Here is a 21,400-nt window from a genome sequence, read left to right as displayed (position 1 = left end):
CCCAAAAAATCTGGAGCGCCATTGCACAATCAAAATGGCATCTCTATCGCAAGCTGAAATAACAGGCTAGAGAAGAGTTGGTTGTCAGGCAAGTCATGCGGCAGCACTGTTGAAGCACATTGGGAACTATTGCATTTCATTTGAAATGCCTACAATTTGAAAATCCTAGAGCGGTAGACTCGAGATTCGTTGTCCAGTGGACAATTTACAATCACTGAGAACGTAAAGTTCCGGATCGTCAAAGTCACGTTGAGGAAAAGGTTTAGGTTGGAAGGCCGGGAATTTACATGCAGGCTTGCATCTACGAAAGAAAAGCAATTCTTATAATCAAGTGTCCAAATATACATATACACGTTTCCCGATTTGGGACGATGTGATGAAAGACGTTGCAGAAATGTCATCATGGTTGCTTGTATGAGATTGTCCTCTGCAGACGCGCTGAATGGTGACGACCGGCCATGCGTTGAAGTTTTTCTCGGTAAAATCATCAACCTAAGTAACCACGCCGGTCTTAATTTCCAGTTTATGTTTTCAAATGTAACGCTGCCAGATGGATGGTTCTCGTCTTTGTTTTATGTGGTCAACCTCATTTATTAAATTTAATTCTGAAGAGTAATGCTAGTTTTTGGCGTTGAACTGAGCAGATGATTGTTGCACTGCCATGTACAAACCCAACTCCGAATGCAGAATGAACCACAATCACTACCTCTTGTGACCAGAATCCTTTGGAACGCCAGGTCTTATGCGGTGAATCATCCCGCCGGAATGAATCAAAACCGTTTATTGACGGTGGATCATACGGGCCGGTTGGGTATTTCTGCCCATGCTTGGACTGCCCGATGTTTTCCTAAAGTTATCCTCGTACCAAATGCATTATTTATGCGCAGAAGCGCTTGAATCTAGATAAGAATTTCAGGTAAATGGCTTGGAATTTTACTTTCGACGAAATACATTTGGGGAAATTGTTCTTTGCTCAAATGTTTTCAGTTGAAAATGTATGCTAAAAATCACCCGTGATACCCTAACTTCGATGGTCACGAAGACTTACTGGCTATGTAACATGCCAGTGCTATATGCTTCAGGTGACTTAATAGCGTTGTCTATGAGATGATGGTTAATCAGGTGCGCAAACGAATTACGGATAAACTTGTTGCTGAGTTATCGAGCAAATATTTTATTAGTTTCGAAGCATGGTGCCATCAAATAACGTTCCCTGTTGATTGATTACTGCTTTGGTTTTTTCGTCAGATACGACGATCCATGAGGAGGATTTACCAGGCAGCAAATATTTTTACCTCGAGGAGTCACTTAAGAAATAAGCTGGTCAGCGATTTTCCTCGATCAAGTGTATTTGATACTGATGTTCAGCTAATAAGTATAATCTATGTTCCATGACATCAGTGCACATAATCATATGAAGACAGGTAAACAAGAAACCTCCTGAGGTTCATGAAATTGAGGCCCTCTTTTGCGACGGATTCGTTGCATTCTATATTAGTTGCCTTAGTTTGACGAAACCAACTAAAACCAATAGATAGCGGTACAACACATTAGAAATCCTTGCCGAACTAGATGACTGACAGTTCCCTCTTATGCAAATTGTTTTTTGAACGCAACGATGCAGCTGGGTTTTCTGGAAGCTAGATTAATTGTTCAAACTGAATGAGCTTGTTTTCATGTTGATAGTTCACGTTGTCAGGTCGTGGGATATGCAGACCCCTTGGTAGAGGATTAATTACGCTTCTTCAAACACCAACAGATATTTATAAGATGGAAAAGAAACTCTCCCAGCAGACCCACGCCAAAGGCACGTTAGAATTCCGAGGATGTCTGCCTCGTATATCCATCAGATACTTGTTCACGTGTACATTGTTGGCTCACACTATTGGCAGTTACGGTGAAACATTTTGGTCTGCTCATACTTGGTATTTTTGTTTTCGTTTATTCCCTGGGTGACGTAGGTCTGCAATCTTCCTCCAAAAATTAGACGCAGAATGTCTTGCATTAACCCCCAATGCGGGGCCACGGGGGTCCCGAATTTTTACATTAGTGTGGAATGCCAAGGAATCCTTCGAGACTTAATTCTGTTACGACGCATCCTCGTGCCTTACTCGGACCTGAACCCATAGAAATTATGTTCCTGTCCACTTTATTTCTGATCATTCGAAGATCTAAATTGTCACACCCGCACGCGATATGTTTTCTGATTGAAGATGAACCTAAATTTTGTTTTCCTCAACCATGAAACAACGGGCGACTCAAAGGATAGCGACTGAAAATCTTCCGCTCATGTTCTTAAACCACAATGAAAATACCTTCAGAACCGGTTAGCATTCTCATAATTGCATTTACCATCAAAATTTCGCTGGATGAAATTTGCCCGCAAATGGCGTTTCATTGAACCATTCTAATCAGCTAATAATCAGCATGTGTTTCGTTGTGGTCTACCTCTACGTGGTTTCATTTCAAAGTATTCTACTCCGACAACGCTGAATTAGACAGAATCTGAAATGGTACTTATTGGACGGAATCAACTAAACGGTGTAAGCTTGCGTGTGATATATATCATCCAGGAAAGAAACGGCGAATTTTGTTGAGAATGAAGAACAGGCTGTTTGGTTCACGTTGTTTGAAGGCGTTACCAAAGTTTTCGTTGATGCAGAAAGAAATGTGAGTTGATTATCTGAAGATTTGTGCTCAGATGCCGACTGTTCTAAAATGTTATTCGGGATAAGGTACATTTAGGTACTTTACCGGTTAAAAGGAGAATGTCGCACATGTAAACAATGTAGTTTCTTTCACGTGGCAACAGAATTTCGAATATCTCAATATGAATGAACGACCTGTATTCCAGCGAGTAGAACAGCAATATCTCAGTGCTAATGCACATTTAAAAGGCCTCATTAGATTTGATTTTTATCGGGAACATTTTAAAGCTTCAATTTTGTTGACGCGGTACTTCTATGGGGTGTTTTATGAAAATGAACCACAGATGCGCGAAGAATGCAGCAAATCACACCATGTAGGACCACAAAATAAAAGTCATCTGAAAGAGTCCTGAGAATCTCTCCCATCATAAGTGTACCATATATTTATTAAATATTTTATATGGTGTAAATGGTATGGTATAGTTCTTAGGAAAACAGCCAGAATGTTCCTGTAATGCCGGTACACTGCATCCTTTTGACGCAAGTTTTTGTGGATGGATCCAAGATCGAAAATTTTCGGACCATATTTTTTGAGATTTTCATCAACGATATTTTCGGTTTGGTGTGGTATTCTTGAGTATGTCTCGTCTACACCAACCCATGATTCGGAAGGTTGTCCATTGTCAGCAAAGATGTACCAGTAGACGGAATCGGTATATCCTTCTGGTAGTTATGGATCAAACGACATTCGCGTTTCCATGACCGGGTCGGGTAGTCAGTTCCTAATGCGTCCATGGACGCTTCATATCCATATTAAACCATCCAGTTTGGCACTGGGCTTCCGCTGCCCACTGTGTGCTCTCTGCCTGCCACCCGGATTGCGAAGCTAGCGTGATCAATCCATATGGATTGATAGTCGGCGCCTCAATGAAGTACAACTGCCACAGACCAGCTGCATTCGCTCTAATATGGACTTCCTACATTTGGCAGACATTTATACAGTCAAATTACCATGTCAATGTATATTGTTAGACAGGAATGGACAGCTGCCGATCTGGCGTGGCTTTTGACTGAAATGACTGAATGACCACCGTACAGCAGAATATTTGGCAGACATTTATACAGTCAAATTACCATGTCAATGTATATTGTTAGACAGGAATGGACAGCTGCCGATCTGGCGTGGCTTTTGACTGAAATGACTGAATGACCACCGTTTTGACAGCAGAATGTGATACGGCCATGTAGCCAATACATTTTCGATTGGGAATATTCCATCCCCCAATTGATGTGTAGGAATGATCCACGGGGCTTTGTGCCTGTCTTCTCGGTTGGCTTCCTAATGAACGCGACGCCTATGCACTACTGAAAATCGAATCTTTCTCATAGCTAGATACCGGATTTTAAGAAACATAGCTTGCAAACTACTACATCTGTCATCCTGATTGCGCATGTAGCCTAATTTATCAATCGGTTTATGATTATTTCATATTGAATAATGGAGTTATTGAACAAAATCTCCATATACAAAAGTGCATTTTGAATACAGGTATAAGCACTTATTTGAAACACCGAATGTCTCTTAAATAGTGGTTGTGTCGCTAGATTGAGCAACTCTATACGGACAACGGTATATCGCGTCCCACGTTCGCCGAATGGAACCTTAAAATAAATTTTGCCGTTCGCATTTATTACAGATGAAATCGGGTAACTTAGCCTGCTCCAAATTTACGGTAACTTGTACGGCATCGTCCACAGATGGGTATGTAGATTCATGGTGTTGTGATTGAATCAACTCAAAATTTGCAAGATCTTTTATTTGAAAATTTTTGAATTCAGCCGAAATTTGGTGGTAGGGATCTGGTTTCGCTAGCATTCGAGTAGGCAAATCTCCGGTTTAGCATTGCCACATTGTGTGAGTGAGTGCACTGGCTCCTCACCGATGTCGAATAGTCTAGCTAGCATTCGTTTGGATCGCGTAGGTATGCGCTCCGTGTGTGTTTTGAGCCTCTGCGAAAGTGGTGAAATTTAAGGCACCCAATTGTATATGCCACTAATGGATACATTTATCAACATTTGTACTTTGTTTGCCATCCAAGGGTTTGTTCCTGTCTCTCATCGCTAAAACTAGAAAGATTAAATCAGGCGTGGTCTATGTGACCCATAAAACGGTAGCCAGTTGTGAACTCGGGGACATATGTAAGGCATACGACCCGTTTGTCCTGAAGGTGTATGTTTTTCTGTTGCTAAGCGCTTTTGGTGGCTAGGTTCTGTTTGCGTTTGTACTCGCTGTTATACCATAAATCAAAGGACTGATAAACAATTTCTTTCCACCTCTCACTGGGATGACAGTTGACTTTTCGAAATTTCATTTATCAGTAGAGGTTAGCATGTGGGATATATTTTTGACCAATTACATATGTACCAGAATTGGTTGCCTCAAATATCCGTATAACTATCTAAATCTGTTTGTGCCTGCACATTCGCTAACATTTTCCACCTACATATGTACATGAATGGGTTGCGTCAACTATTCGTATGAATGGTAAAGTCTCTCTGTTCGTCCACGTTCGCCCGAATCTTCCCTCTACTTTAGATTCCGACGAGGGCAATACCTCAAAGGAGGAAGAGAGTGGATTTAACTCTGCGATATCCACAAGCAAATCAGACAGTGAGATGTTTACGCAGATGGGGTCAAGAAAGGACTTCGATTTTTACAAAACACCCCTTCAATGTCCAAAATGTTCAAAAGACTTTCCCTTCTCTATCTGGCTTCAACAACATCTCGCAAAGCATTAGAACCTAAAACCGTACAAATACCTGAAAACTCGGAATCGTCATGTGATGGAGCAGCACTGGGAGGAGTTGTTTGCCCGAAAAGGTTTTGGGGCCGCTGTGTGCTCAAAACTTTTGGATGAAAAATACAACTCCTTCCCCGATAGCGTAATGCGACTGCGTTTGTGAACTGCATTAAATAGGCGCCTCCTCTGCGACTCTGGGGAAAGATCATATTCTTGTTCAGTGTGCGGGAGTAAATTCGCCACATCCTTCAGGGTAAAACGTCATGCGAATAGATATCATCCGCCTGCTATCAACGACAACTGATTGAAATCGATAAGTACATTTCACGGCGGCTGCCACCACTTTGCCTTGAGGTGCAACAGCGTTAGTGCTGCTTTAATTCGCGCGATTCTTCCGTGGACATTTGGCGGTATTATCAGCACCGTTTCTCATGTGGATGTATTTTACTCTAAAGCAAACGAACACGAGCTTGCATATCATGTGATTCGCATTTCAGCCGTGAGATATCTCTGGTGGGTTTCAGTATTTCTCGAATTCGGAGCTATTGCGATACGTTTTGTGCCATTTCACAAATGGGTGTTTGTAGGCCGCCTGAAGGCGATGAGCACACGCGAGCAAAGCAATCGGACACGTATCCAATCAGCCACACAATTCACACGTCAGATCGATGGTGGGACGAAGAACGGACACGCACACCGGCCCCGACTCCCTAGCCGACCGGCGCGGACACCTTGACGCATCTGTGGGTGTTTCCAAGCTCCCTTGCTTCCGTACGGAGTCCACATGCACTGTCGTCTCCAGTGTTTGTTCCGCATCTGGTCCATGACTATTAGTTCTTAAGTGCTCTAAATGACGGCGTATTAACCTCCCGTCTTCTAACAGCATGCCAATTGGGCTGCTGTTTGTCGACTTCACACATCCACGCAAACATTCATTATCTGAAGGCTGAAGTTTGACGTAAAACTCCTCGCCATCTCGTAGTCTGCGAGGTCGGGTGTGTTCATCTGCGTTTTGCTTCATGGAACACTGCTGTTGTTTGACCTTAAGCGACAAATCCAGTCGCAGCAGATCCAAAAGCGTTCTAAGTCTTCGGCCTATGAGCAATTTGCAGGGAGCCTGGCCCGTAATAGTGTGCGGCGTGATTCTGTATTGCAGCAAAAACTTGTCCAACCTTGTTTGTACGGGACATGGGCTTTATCTTCTCAATCCGTCCTTTACCGTTGCCACCGCGCGTTCCACCAGGCCGTTAGAAGCGGGATGGTATGGCGCTGTAGGAACATGCTCAATCCCGTTGGCTCTCAGAAAATGCTGAAATTCCGCACTGGTAAAAGCCGTGTCGTTTTCAGAAACAATCGTAGCCGGCACAACGTGCGGTGCAAAATTACTGCGAAGTATAGACATGGTCAACGCACTAGATGCGATTCTAGTGGGCACCACTTCAATCCACTTGGAATATGCATCGACGATCACCAGGATCATGTAACCTTCAACAGGGCCACAATAATCCAAGTGTATGCGGCTCCACGGTCGTGACGGCCACTGCCATGTTGATATGGGTGCTGCTGCGGGCGAAGCCCTGCTTTGCTGACACGCTTCACACCTTTGCACGATCCTTTCCACATCGTGATCGATACCAGGCCACCAGACATAATGTCTGGCTAAAGCCTTCATTTGTGTGTTACCTGGATAGCCTGGATGTAATTCCCCTAAAATTTCTGGACGGTAGTGCCTCGGAATTATCACTCTTGCCCCCCATAGTAAACATTCATCCTCTACACTTATCTCCGACGATCGTTCATGGAATCCGCTTAGTGCACTTCAAACATTCTCCGGCCACTCGTATGAAGGGAAGCGAAGCACTCGTGAGAGTTCCGGATTCTTTCTTATTTTTACTCGTATTACCGCAGCAGTGATAGGTAGATCATCATCCCAAACAGTTCGGCTGGTTTCGGTGTGTGTAATGGTACGTCTCGTAATGGTAGGTGACTTAGGGCATCCGCCGTGAGATTCCCTTGTCCTGGAGGGTACCGCAAATGATACCGATAACACGCAAGTTTTAGGGCCCAACGTTGCGTTCTAAGTGACATCATTTGAGGCATTGGTTTGTTTTCTCCGAGAAGTCCAAGTAGAGGCTTGTATTCCGTAAACATGTCGAACGTTTGTCCCGAAAGGTAGTGCTAAAATCGTGTTACTTCGAACAGAATCGCCAATGCCTCCTTATCGATTTGTGCGTCATTCCTCTCTGCAGGCGACAAAGATCGTGAAACGTAAGCAACTGGTTTGAGGATTCCTGGTTTGTCCTTCTTCGATAACAAGGCTCCAACACATGTTGAAACACCACAAGCGAGAACGATGGGCTGTGTTGAATCGAAATGAGTAATCAGCGGAGGGTTCGTAAAGGCACGTTTCGCCAGTCGAAACGCCTTCTGTTGTTCATGATTCCAAATCCAGCTAACCCCCTGACGTAGCAAGTAATTCAGTGGGTGAAAAAGTGTGGCGGCTTGCGGGATAAACCTCGCATATTGATTTACGATGCCCAATAAAGATCTTAGTTCATGTTTATTCCTTGGTTACGGTGCTTCTAATATTGGACGTATTTTCTCGGCTAGAGGGGCCAAACCCTCTGCACTGATTCGGAAACCCAAATAGTCACACTTCTCTTTCTTTATTCGCAGTCCGTACTCCTTCAAACGATCAATTGCCAGTTTCAGCGACTTCAAGTGCTCCTCCATGGTACACCCGGTTATCAGAATGTCGTATAGATAGACGAACGTTTTAGGTATCCCCGCGATAACGTTTTCAACGGTACGTTGAAATATGGATGGAGCGGAATGGTTTCCAAAAGGAAGGCGATAAAACATAAACAGACCTCTATGAATACTGATGGTTGTAACAAGTTTGGCTTCCTCCGTTAATTCCAGTTGCTCGTAAGCATGAGCTAATTCTAGTTTTGAAAAATATTTGCTCTTACCAATTTGTGCTTAGACGTCTTTGATTTTAGGTAATGGGTAATGTTCTGGGGGTGTGCTGGCATCGACTGCGTTTTTATAGTCACCACAAATTCGAACTGTGCCGTCTGGTTTCAGTATTGGCACTATTGGTGTGGCCCACTCCGAGAACTCCGTGCTTTGAATTCTTCCATCCCGTTTCAAACGGTTAAGTTCTTCTTCAACATTTGGACGCATCAGGTAGGGCAGTGACCGGGCCTTCAGGAATCGCGGTTGTGTTCCTAGCGGGACGTATATATTTACCTTCCCCCGGAGAACTTGCCAGTCTTCGGCTCAGAAAATACTTCTTCATAATTGCGTATAAGATATTGAACCTCCAGGAGTGTCGAGACCTGGATTAACATAAGTATGGGTAGTTGGTGAAGCCAGTCACGTCCTAACAAGTTTCGACCACTTCCTTCAGCAATATATATGGTTTCGTTCACCGTCACACCCTTGTATGAAACATTCACATTTTTCTTCCCCAGCAACTTCACTTCTTCTCCTGTATATGTTCGAAGTCGGACTGGGGCTTGCTGAAGTTTACCTTTCACGGTCGCTTCCAGGTTGTCTTGCCATGATTTTTCACTGCATATTGTTACGGCACTACCCGTATCCAGCTCAAAGACCACTGACGCATTGTTCACCTGTAGTTCCACTTGATACGGCGGTTGAACGCGTTTGGTGGCAGCAGCTGCATGCACGACGTATTCCGGGATTTCTGACCTTGTAACTTGATTCGTAACAGCAGCGTTAGTTTCGAACGCTGGTGCTGAGCGGCATACATTCCCGAGGTGGCCCCGTTTCTTACAGCGGTTGCAAACAGCTTGTGTGTGCCGGCAATCCTTCGGATTATTGTGACGGCCTCCACAACCATGAAACTTAAACTGTGTTCTGTTCGACGGTCGCTGTAATCGATTCACCTGATATGATGAATCCACCGACTCTGATGTCACGGTAGCACAGACAGATTGTAACAGGGCTGCGTTATTTTCTGCTGCTTCCAATGCCACCGCAGTATAGTAGGCCGTTTCCAAAATTAAGTTACCATCAGCAAGTAAACACTATTGTATGCAGGAGTTTCTCAAACCAACTACCAAGCGATCTCTGAGCATAACGTTTCGGAAATTTCCGTAGTCACTTTGCTCCGTAAGGCTCCGTAATTCCGCTACGAAATCCGCAATGGATTCTTCTTCCTTTTGTACCCTTGTATTGAACTTAAATTGCTGTGAGATAACAGAACGTTTAGGATTGTAATGTTTGGAAAGGATAGACACAAGATCGTCAAAAGTTCTCGTATTTGGTAAATCCGGAGAGACCAAGCTGCGTATCAAACTGTATGTCGCCGAGACACAAATCTTAAGAAGTATGTTCACTTTCCGCTTGTCGTCGGTGATCTAGTTTGCAAAAAAGTAACAATTTACCCGCTCCACATATTTGTTCCAGGAACCTCCAGTAGCAGTAAATTCTTCCAGATTTCCGATAGACATTTGGTAAGATGGGTTCGTCTGACCCTCACCAGTATTGTAGTTCGCAGTAAGTCAGAAGAACACGTAAGTATGGACACGGATGTATTGAATACACGAGGCCAAACTGGTCCACTTTCGTGGCAGGTGAGCAAAACAACTGGGTCACATATCCAGTCAACCCACAGCGCTCACGCGAGCCAACCAATCGGACACACATTAGATCAGCCACTCAAGTCACACGTCAGATCGATGTTGGGACGACGAACGGACACGCACACGCGCTAAATCTCGGATACACCGAAGCAGATGCTACATATATATACCAGAAATAATCAATTCTTGTAAAGTGTTTTTTCAAAGATGATGGAAATCCTGAACAGATATGATGCTGGGATATTGGGCATATTGACGTTATCTCCAGTTGCAATCAAACCGCCAATGACACTATCACGGTCTAAACTGGACAGACTATTTCATGTCGGCAAGTTTAAAACGCTTATAGAAATTTGAATGAAATCTTCCTTCACCCTTCAAATTCAGCACTATACCACATCTTCCAGGTCCTATGAGACAGGAACTCAAGTGATTTATTTCAACGAACATTTGTTGGATTCTGAGTGTGTTCCCACACTTTTTACCGTTCCCCAGCGCCGGTCTATTCTTACAATCAACTGCTTTCTACTGAAGGCACCCAATTTATCGATAGTTGACATATCAAATTAAACGATTTGCGCGCGCAAGCATCTTTATAAACGAATTTTGACAAACCGATGGAATGTCGCTCTACAAAATCATCTTGAAACTCTTTAGCGAATCCTTCGTGACAAACGAGATTTTTGCGTCATTCATACACACAGGATATGCAGTCGTATGGCTAACATGATCAAATGTGTGCACTAAGTTTAATATCTGACCAAAATTAAGAAATCGCGTAGCGAAGAGTTATCGATGCCCACTGAAAATATATTTATTAAGTGTCCTCCAGCTCGGAAAGCAATCAGCTCTCACATTTCGATATGCCATTAATTTCCGAAAAATACCAAATAAAGCTTGTCCGTTTGAAGATGCCTTCGAGAAACCTACCATCCAAAGATGACGGTGGTCAAACCCGGAAATAGAGAAATCCTCAGAACATAGGTTGATGCCAGCTCAAGTGTTCACGTTCTCCAGAGGTAGCGGTGGGAACAATGTGCACCAAATAATCGAGTGAGGTGGTGCGAATTTTCAGTTGCTGATGCAATTAGACCAATTAGTTTGTCCGCACTGTCTAATTAGACGAGAGAAATGAGGAAGAATTTGATGTATCACTCTCTGGGGTGCAGTGTACGTCTCCAAACAGCATATGACACTGTGCCGGCCATCTATACAGACATAACAAGGACCAACCCTGCATTCATTATGATATCAAGGAGCCTTCCAACACTGCTCTGGGACGCTCAGTAAATACATTGGGACCAATTGCATCTTATTTGAAATCCCCGTAAGTTTAAATTGCTAGAATGGTAGATGTGAGATTCGTTGTCCACTGAACAATCTACAATAGCTGAGAACAAAACGTTCAGGATTGTCACTTTGAAGAAAAACCTTCAGGTTTAAGGCCGGGGTTTTCATACAGGCTTGTATCTACGCGTGGGAAGTAATTCATATACTCAAGTATCCAAGTTAAAATATCCAGGTTTCCCGCTTTTGAGATGATGAGCCAGATGGTGTTACAGGAATGGCATCACGGGTGCTTGCATGAGATCGTCTTCAATAAACGCGCGGAATGATGGTTACCGGCTATGGGTTGAAGTCTTTTTCTCAGAAAAATCATCAACTAAATTAATCACACGACTCCTAATAGTTGGTTTCGGTTTTCAAGTTTAACATGGCAGGTTGACTGTTCTCGTCTTTGTTTTTTTGTGATCAATGCTTGTTTGGCGCTAAACAGCGCAGGTCATTGTTGCACTGCCGTTTACGAACCTAACTAGGAGTGCAGAATGAAAAACAAGCTCGTTCATGTGACCGGAATCATACAGAGCGCGAGGTCTTCTGCGGTGAAACAACTCGCGGAAAAGAATTGAAACCGTTCGTTGACGTAGGATCATACGTTATGACTAGGTATTTCCGTCCATGCTAGCCTACTCGATAAATTCGAAACGTGGTCTCCGCACCAAGTATATTATTTGTGTGCATAAGATTTTGAATTGGGATTATCATTCTGGGTGAATTTCCCGAGATTATGTTTCCAACGAAATACAGATTTGGGGAAATTGGTATTTTTCAGGTGTTTTTCAATCGAAAATGAATTGTCAAAAAACCGCTGTTGACACAGGCATTGTGGTGGCCGTGAAGTTCCACACGGCTTTGTTACTTGTCAACGCTCAATGTTACAAGTGACTTACTTGTGTGAATCAGGTGCGCCCACGGGTTGCGGATAAATGACTGCTAAGTTATTCAGCTAAATATTTCCAATTAGTTTGCAAGCATTTTTTCATTAAAGAAGATTCCCTGTTGACGGAAACGCAACATAAGGCCCCGTAACGGTTTGTATTTTGCACTCAAGCTAGAAGACAAATAATGTGAGAGGACTTATGTACGTTTATTCTGAAGCGCACATCTCCCAGCTGCCTGCTGAATTACTGAGCTACGTTTTGACGACTTACGTGTATGCGGGGTGCATTTTAGCCAAAATAACATAACCTACGAACTAGCTTTATATTGAGAGATTTCAGCTGGAAGGCTCGTTTTCTCAAGCAGGTCCGCACAACTTGCTGCGCAACGGTAAACTCATGTTTCGTCTGAGATGATACCCAATAAGTCTTGGCAAAGGTTTCCAGCGAAAGACACAAATCACCAGATTGCCAAAGACTTTTCAAAACCCGTTTGTGGGAAAATTCTACCGTTTTTCGCGGCTGGCTAACCTCAAAAACGTCAACAGGAAACCCCTACCAATACAATGTTTGTTTTGCCTTGAGACCCATTTTTGTCTGGGAGCATTAGGAGCTATTCAACGACGAATAAACGGTAGCTAACAAACTGGTGACAGAAATGTCCAGTGGAAAGAAGCATGCCGTCCCTTTCCGGCCAAAAATCAGGAACCTAAAAAATAAACTGATTTTGATTAGTATACCATGATTGAACGTATCTCAATATCTCGCCCCAATGTATACTTCAACCGAAGGAAGGAGAACTTGTGTTTCAGGTGAGACGATATTTAAAATATCTCAGCTTATATGCTTGGCCGGACGTACTCATCAGTTTATCACTTTGGATTGCCCTTGTTATCCTGATCACCAGATTGCCGATACTTCTGTTGCGAGGACCACCAAGGCTTGGGATCACAGCTAAATTGTGTGAAACCGAGATATTTTGGCTAACCGAGAGTTGAAATCATCGGTCATCAAAAGGCAGTAAATTTGTACACGATACTTCAGATAGAAAAATTCAGCCAATGTTGGAATCTGTCATACTTGGAGCACATTTACCGTAACCAAAGTCAAAACAATGTTGAGTGAATAAATTAGGCAAAAACCTAGCCAAAGGCGGTCATATTTGAGTTTCCAAAGTACGAGCATACGAGTAATGCATTCGAACCTCTCTCCTGATAATGGCGAGAAGCGACCAGGTGATGATTCCCAGCGAGAATAAATCAGTCCACTGCTGTGTTTTGACATGAAACAGCCTCAATTCGTGCGAAAATATCCGATAAAATTCCCAGAATTCTTGCTTGTAAAAGGTTGTCTCTAAGAACTTGACAGATCATTAATTTTGGAATGTAATCGAAAAATTTCCTTGTATTTTCTCAACATGAAATGAAAAAAGAATTCCATCGCCGATAAACGTCCTACCAAAATGTTTACATTGAAAAAGATTCACTGTTGAAAATGGAGCCCATCACATTTGGGTTTGCATTCCGGAAATGTCGTGTGGTCTTAGAATCAAACAATGCCTGTAGTGAAGTTTTCAGGTAGAGAAATCCAGGTCAGCAGATTTCGGGTCGATGATCTTGAAGGTGTTGCAGGAATGGCCTCAGGGTTTCTTGCTTGAGATTATCTACTTTATTCAGGCAAAATAATGACAGTTAGCTATGGGTTAAAGTCTTTCTTGAAACAAAATTCAACTCAAATAATCACACCGTCCTTATTATTCAATTTCCGTTTTCAAATTTAACACTGGCAGGTTGACGGTTGTTGTTTTCGTTGTGTGTAGTCAACCTGAGTAATTAAATATAATTATGGGAGAGTAAACTCGTTGGCGGCGCTGGACTGTGCAGATTGTAGTCGCACTGTTCATGCTCGCACTACGCGATGATTTTGGAAAGTATTCCACGCACTAATCGAATTAATTGTGTGCGTAGAAGTTAGGGGCAAAATAATCATTTCGGGAAAACGGCATGAAATTGCATTTTCATTGGAGTACAGAGTTGGGGAAATTGCTGAGATTTAGTTCGGTTTAGAATAAATGCTGAAAACTCTCCTCCGATACCGACATTGTGATGGCCATGAAGTTTTACTCTGCTATGTTGCATGCCTGAACTAGATGTTTTCGGTGACTTACTAGCGTAATTTATCAAACATTGGGTTAATCAATCGCGCCTGCGGCTTGCGCATAAACTGGCTGCAAACTGCAGGAGAAATATCCAATTAGTCTGCAAGCATTCGGCCATCAAAGAAGGGTTTGTCAAGTAAAAACTTGCATCAGTTCTTTCGTCTGTTTACACGACCCACAAAAAGGATTCACCCAACTGCAGGAGATTTTCATCTTAAGCTCAGTGATTCATTTGCAAAGTAGGCCGCATGATGGTTTGCCCTATCCTGCTGTATTTATTATTCATCTGTGAACACTTGTCGGTGGGTCCTTACTGTCTCGATTGGCCCATACACAAATCGCATGCAACGAGACTACAGGAAGTCAGGATTTCAGCTGATGAGCACGACCCATGTTCCACGGCATCAGCTCACACAGTTAGAAGAAGACAAGGGACAAGTAATATCTTGAATTTGATGAACTTGAGGCCACTTCTTGGGCAGACTGGACGCATTTTATAACGGTTGGCTTATTTTGGCAGAAACTAACTAGAATTCACTAGAAAACGTTGTGAACAACTTATATCCGCTCTCCAAATGATTGACGGTTCACACTTCTCCGATCTGTTTTTGACCGAGATTAAACATCGATTATGTTTCGCTCAACGATGAGTCAAAGGACGACTCAAATGGGAGCGATTGAAACTCTATTGCTCATGTTCATAAATCGACATGAAAAAACCTTCAGAACTGATCTGCATTCTCAAAATTGAATTTATTATCTAGATTTAGGTAGGTAGAATTTTCCCGCTTACTGCGGTTCACCGACCGACTGTAACCAGATGCTAATAAATAAGTGTTTCACTATGGCTACCTCTACATGATTCTATTTTACCGCATTGCACACTGATAGCACTCGATTGGACGGAGCCCGGAATCGCATTGGTTGGACAAAATCGCAGTAAATATTATGAGCTTATATGCGGTATCTAATACCTAAGAAAAAACGGCGAATATTGTTAGGAATGAAGAACAGGCTGTTGGGATCGCGCTGTTCGTAGCTGTTACCAATGTTTTTCTTTGTTGCGGAAAGAAATGTGAGTTGATTATCTAGAAATTTGTGCTCAGATACCGACTGTTCTAAAATGTTATTCAAGATGAAGTACATTCGGGTACTTTATATAGACATGTGAGATGTTCAAACACGGTAGCATCTCCATCGCCACCTCAGTGGCGCTAGAATATATTAGTGAAATTTCCATAAACACATTGACTAGCATGGTGTTCTCATTTTTCAGCGGGCCTATTGGGCAACATTATCGATGTGTACGCACCCGTTCGTGAGTCTAAAAATCTCGTTTCACCGGTTAGAAGGAGATATTCGCAATTGTAAATAATTTCTCTCGGTCTTCCATTCGGTGTGTGAAGTCAGCGCGAATCCGTATGGATTGAGAGTCGGCTGTCTCAATGTAACACAACTCTTACAGACTAGCTGCATTCCACTAATACGGATCTCCTAGATGTAGCAGTGCTTTATACAATCAAGTGATCGTATAAATGTACATCCCTGGACAGGAATGGACAGCTGCCGGTCTGGCGTGGCTTCCAACTGAACTGACAGAATGGCCGGCGTTTGGACAACAGAACGTGATACGGCCAATTAAACAATACGTTTTCCATCGGGAATATTCTATACATTACTTGATAGTTTGTATAAATTTTTCCACGCAGCTTTATGCCTGTTTTCTCATTTGGCTTCATAATGAACGCGACACCTTTGCACCACCGAATAATTGAATTTTTCCTAGAGCTAGTTACTGGATTTCAAGGAATATAGCTTGCAAGTTTCTACATCTGTCATAGTATTTGTGCATGAACCTTGATTTCCTAATCGGTTTGTCCATATTTCATACTGAATAGTGAATTTACTGAACAAAATGTGCAATTTCGAATGAATGCCTTAAAAAAATCCGAACTCATCCTCGGTAGTTGCCGTTACATTGGCTAAATTCAGCGACTGTTTACGAACGACGGTATATCACATGCCACTTTCGCCGAATGGAACCTTCAAATAGATTTTGTCGTTCGTATTCATCACAAGTGAAACCTGGTAACCTAACCTGCTCCAAATTAAGGGCCTTACTTCATGCGTAACTGAGTAAACGGGAAAAGCTGGAACCAAACTCAGCTCATTACGGTAACTTGTGCGGTTCCGCTCACAGATTCCCATGAAGAATTCAGCTAAAATTCGGTAGTAGGGATCTGGGTTCCCTTGCGTTTGAGCAGATAACCCTCCGGTTTAGCATTGGTATATTATGTAACTGGGTGCTCTGGCGCCTTACCGATGTCAAATAGCCTAGCTAGCATTCGCTTGGATCGTATAGTTACGCGGACGCACGTATTGCATCTGACCCATTTGTCCTGAAGATGTATAATTTGCTACTGATAAGGGTTATGGGTGTCTAGGTCCTGCTTGCTTTGGTACCTGATTTTATGTCATTAATCACAACACCAATGGCGAAGTTATCTCTATCTCTCACTAGAATAATAGTGGACATTTCGCAATGTCATTTGTCAGTAGAAGTTACCATGCGTGATTTTTTGGAGCATTTTTTGCCTACCTACATATGTACCTAAACTGCTTATCTCAAATTTTCGCACAAATACTAAAATGTAACTGTGAGTTCACATCTGCCGAAATTATCATTTAAATTTAGATTCCAACAAAGGTGGAAGCTCAGAGGACGAAGAGAGCGGTATTAACCCGGCGAGTTCTACACACACATCACTCATTGAGAAGTATATTTTGCGTATACGATAAGTCGCAATTATCATATGACTTGGCCGCACTGGGAGGAATTGGTAACCTGAAAACTATTGGGGGACGGTGAGTACTCAAAACGGTCCGATAAATAAACTAACTCGTGTCCTGATTGTGGAAAGCTACTACGTTCGCTGACTGCATTAAATAAGCCACTCCGCGTTCATACTGCGAAAGGACTGAATGCTTGTCCAGTGTGCGATTGTGAATTTACGATATCTTCCAGCTTGGAAAGTAATGAATTTTGCTGTCAGCAGGGCGGCATAAAAACACCTGACCGAAATCAATTAATTCATTCTACCAGCGGCGGCGACCGACTTACATGGTATGTTCACAGTGGAAATATAAGGGATGCAATAACGCTAGGTGTATTTTGATTTACCCGTAAGTTGCTTGCGCATTTTTATTTGTATGTTTGACACTAATCTTATGCAGAATCCCCTCAGTTTTTATCTCGTTTGAGAGAAAACCATCATCCCTTTTCTCTTTTACGTATTCTTCTATTGACACTAATCTTATGCAGAATCCCCTCAGTTTTTATCTCGTTTGAGAGAAAACCATCATCCTTTTTCTCTTTTACGTCATCATTCTTCTATTTGAGAAAATTGGTCTACTTATGTTCAAGAATTGTGGTTTCACTGGCCTCCACGAGCAAACCGTTCCATGAATGAGTGCTTTTCTACTCTTCCGCTAAGGGAAGCCAGCTCATTATTGTACGTTGGCACTAATGCATTTCGCACGAATGCTAACTTCAGCATTAAGACTTTTGCGTTTTTAGCGGGGGTCCCAGCTAGGCCTGATGGAGTTAAATTTGTTATTCTTCCACAAATTTTAGAGTTAGTCGCTTGGAGCATGAGTTGGAATGTTTTTGATGATTGCTCAAACATTCTTTGTTAACTGATATTCGAGGAATCCACGGTCACAAGAGCTCTACTTTCAACGGTCGCTTCCCAAAAGACGTGTAACAAATGCCATGCGACTCCCAAATTAACCGTGGAATATCGTTGACGCGTTTCTACGATCTTATATAACTGACCCAATGCGACACTTTCCAAGCCATTTTACACTTTGTTTCTTGCATACGAGCCTTCTCTCTACTGTATAACCACCTTAAGAGGATGCCGTGGGTGCTCATTTTCCTGAATCCGTTTGGAGCGATTACATTTTCTGGGGGGTAAATTAACCCGAAAGAAATTTAGCAATCTAGGTGGGAATAAATTTTGGTAATTTCCATTTTGTTCGTTTTTTTCCTTCGGACGCTGATTTCTGATTGCATGGATTGTCAAGTGCAGCGGCCCTCTTTGCACTAGAATTAAACAACGTTTCCAAATCGGCCCGTATGTAGGACGGTCATTGAACTCCAGCAAATTGAAGAGACAGCACTTTTCTGAAATGCAGATGTCGCGCACCAACCTGGACGTATTTTCTAAATAAAACGGACGACGTACTTTCCTCGGATACCCAAACGGAGAACATATTCAAGTGAACGAAGGGAACGGCTACCTTGTACGTCTAATGTGTTCTCACACATCAATGGAGGTTTATTCCCTATGATCAAGAGCACCTATCTGTTTGATGATTGTTATTCCACAAGGAGATCTAATCACAATAGCGATAAATATACTTCCAGAATGGCGCAAGATACATCGATTCTCAAAGATAGAACCTGCGGTGTAATAACGACGAATGTGCAGGGCTTTTGCCCACTAACCACGAACAAAATATACTACGAAGTTCAACCGCACGGAGGATTGCACGTATTGGAACCGAAATTCATAAATCAGAAATCTGTGTGCTCAGCGACCGAGCAACAGTTTAATATTCATTGGAGATCTACGTACGTGTATATCTAATCTCTCCTGTGGGCTAGCGTGCGGTTAAGGAAGACTGCGCAATTATAAACGTGAGGCAAATCCTCAAATTGTTAATAGCTGAAATCACCATTTCGTGCATTGCGTTGATGTTTCATGCGAGTATTCTTAACCAGGACACTTCTTAGAGCTTCAAGTTCACAGCAATGCTGAATTTCGCTCAATGTAACCACCCTCCTTGAGCCGAGGCTTAACATCCGTCTGCATTTACCAGGCGAACTTCTTTTTCAGGGATGTATGTAGGAGGCGTTGTGAGTCATTTAGGAACTTACCGGATGAAGTTTCCAGTTAGAAACGCAACTGTCATCGTAGGCCCACAGTATTTGGCACAGATGGAGGACATTACAGTGATCTTTTCACGAAGGATGGCATACTTGCGGCATGAGAAAGCATATAAATCTCAATAGCCAGCTGTTTTAAGGTTTGAATGGGCCATGTTGTACACAGATGAAAAGCAAGCAGGCACAAATCTTTTTGAAGCCTTCCGTTCTCTCTATCTACCGGATGACATCCTTCCAACTAATACACCCTAAAAGAATTGCCAGGGAATTTGATTCCACTCATAACTTGACAACAAGTTGTGGCTGAATTCCGGGGATTCACAAAATATTTGCTGTCCCTGGTTAAACTTTCGAGGTGAACAGTTTTTCAATACATTTATGACACACCCCATTAGAGGCCAAAATATCGGTCCATATATACATATACAAAGGAGGGATTCAAGCGAACTGTGATGTAAAGCGAGACTTTTCAAAGATTATTAACAACCATGACCAAATGTGTTGCTGGAATATTGGGAAAAATGTGAATTCCTCAGTTGGCAACGAAACCGCCCACCATCACGTCAAAACTACAAACATTATTCAATGTCGGCCAGTTTTAAACCCAAACAGAGATTAACATGAAACTTTTGTGAGGCAAACTCCATCGATTTAAACGAACGAAAATTTGTTAGTTCCTGAGCGCATTCCCAAGCTCTTCATAGTTCACTTGGCGCCCGCCTATACTCAAAATCCACTGCCATTACTAATTTTTGGTTAGCCAAAACTCGTCGCTAAACAAATAAACAAGGTGGCAAATATTGAAATTTGTCATAATCTGATCGCATTCATCAAAGCTAAAATCAAGCACATTTAGGTGAATAATGCGCTAAAATTAGCCAGACATCTTGACATAAGCGGTTGAATATGAATGTCAAACTACCATTAGGCAGTTTGAGCTTTCGAGCCACCTCACTCGGTATTTGTAAGATACGCGCGAGCGATTAATCTCCGCAAGCACAAAGCAGTAATCTGCTGTCTTCTAACATAGATAAGACGCGGAAATCTCCGAAAAATTTTTTTAGATTTCTTTCTTGCGCAAAGCTGTCCCTCAGAAATTGATAGAGTGAAAATTTTTCAGAATCATCACAAAATCTCTACGGTAGTTTCCTCAGTGTGGAATGATGAAGAATCCCATCGTTGATAAATGTCCTGCAGAAACGTGTACATAGAAAATGGACAACAGATACCCTAAAATCGAACCATGCCTTGTCACTTCAGTGTGGTATTTTAGTCATGAGGTTTTTGTGCTTTCTGTCAGAGACAAAAGTCGTACACAATGATTCCGGCATGCAGGACCAGATAATTAGTTAATCTGACTCGCTCAATTTGCCTGAGTATTCTGTTCCAACCAAATGTACCTTGGATACCTGATCGTTTGACATGTCACACGGTCTGCTGTATTGTCGTGCTCTCCTTAAAACTCGAGTGCTTGGATTCGGTGCCAAACAATTCCAGGACCTTGAAAATCGGTATCAACAACCACCGTTACACTCGGTCAATCAGTGCGGGAATTCCACTTTTGCAACTCATAAGCAGATTTTCAATGCAGGGTCATTTTTCCGGAAACGCTGTCTACATATTACGGAAACGAGACGCACAAGAACCAAAGAAATAGGAGTTGGTGGAGTTTTCGATAGGAATGGTTTGCATGCTTGATGTTCTGCCAAGAAGTACAACATGGCATCACCGAACTATATCGAGTGAGAATACTCCGCTCATGTTCGTAAGTAACAGTCTCGCTACTGTATCCAATTATCAGGTTTACGTTAAGGACTTTGGTGTATGGTGTTTATGACCTTTTTCGATAGTGCCCTTGGTGCCATTCTTTGAATATATTATCCGTGGAAACAAACCTCCGAAAAGCCATAAACTTTCCTTCCCAATGACTCCATCACCAAAGTAATGTGATGTGAATGTTTCAATGGAAAATCAGGAATTCACTAGTTCAAAAACCGAGGTGCTCTATTTTCA

This window comes from Opisthorchis viverrini (assembly GCF_000715545.1).
Source record: "Opisthorchis viverrini unplaced genomic scaffold opera_v5_351, whole genome shotgun sequence".
Lineage (NCBI taxonomy): Eukaryota > Metazoa > Platyhelminthes > Trematoda > Opisthorchiida > Opisthorchiidae > Opisthorchis > Opisthorchis viverrini.
This window is presented reverse-complemented; position numbering follows the sequence as displayed.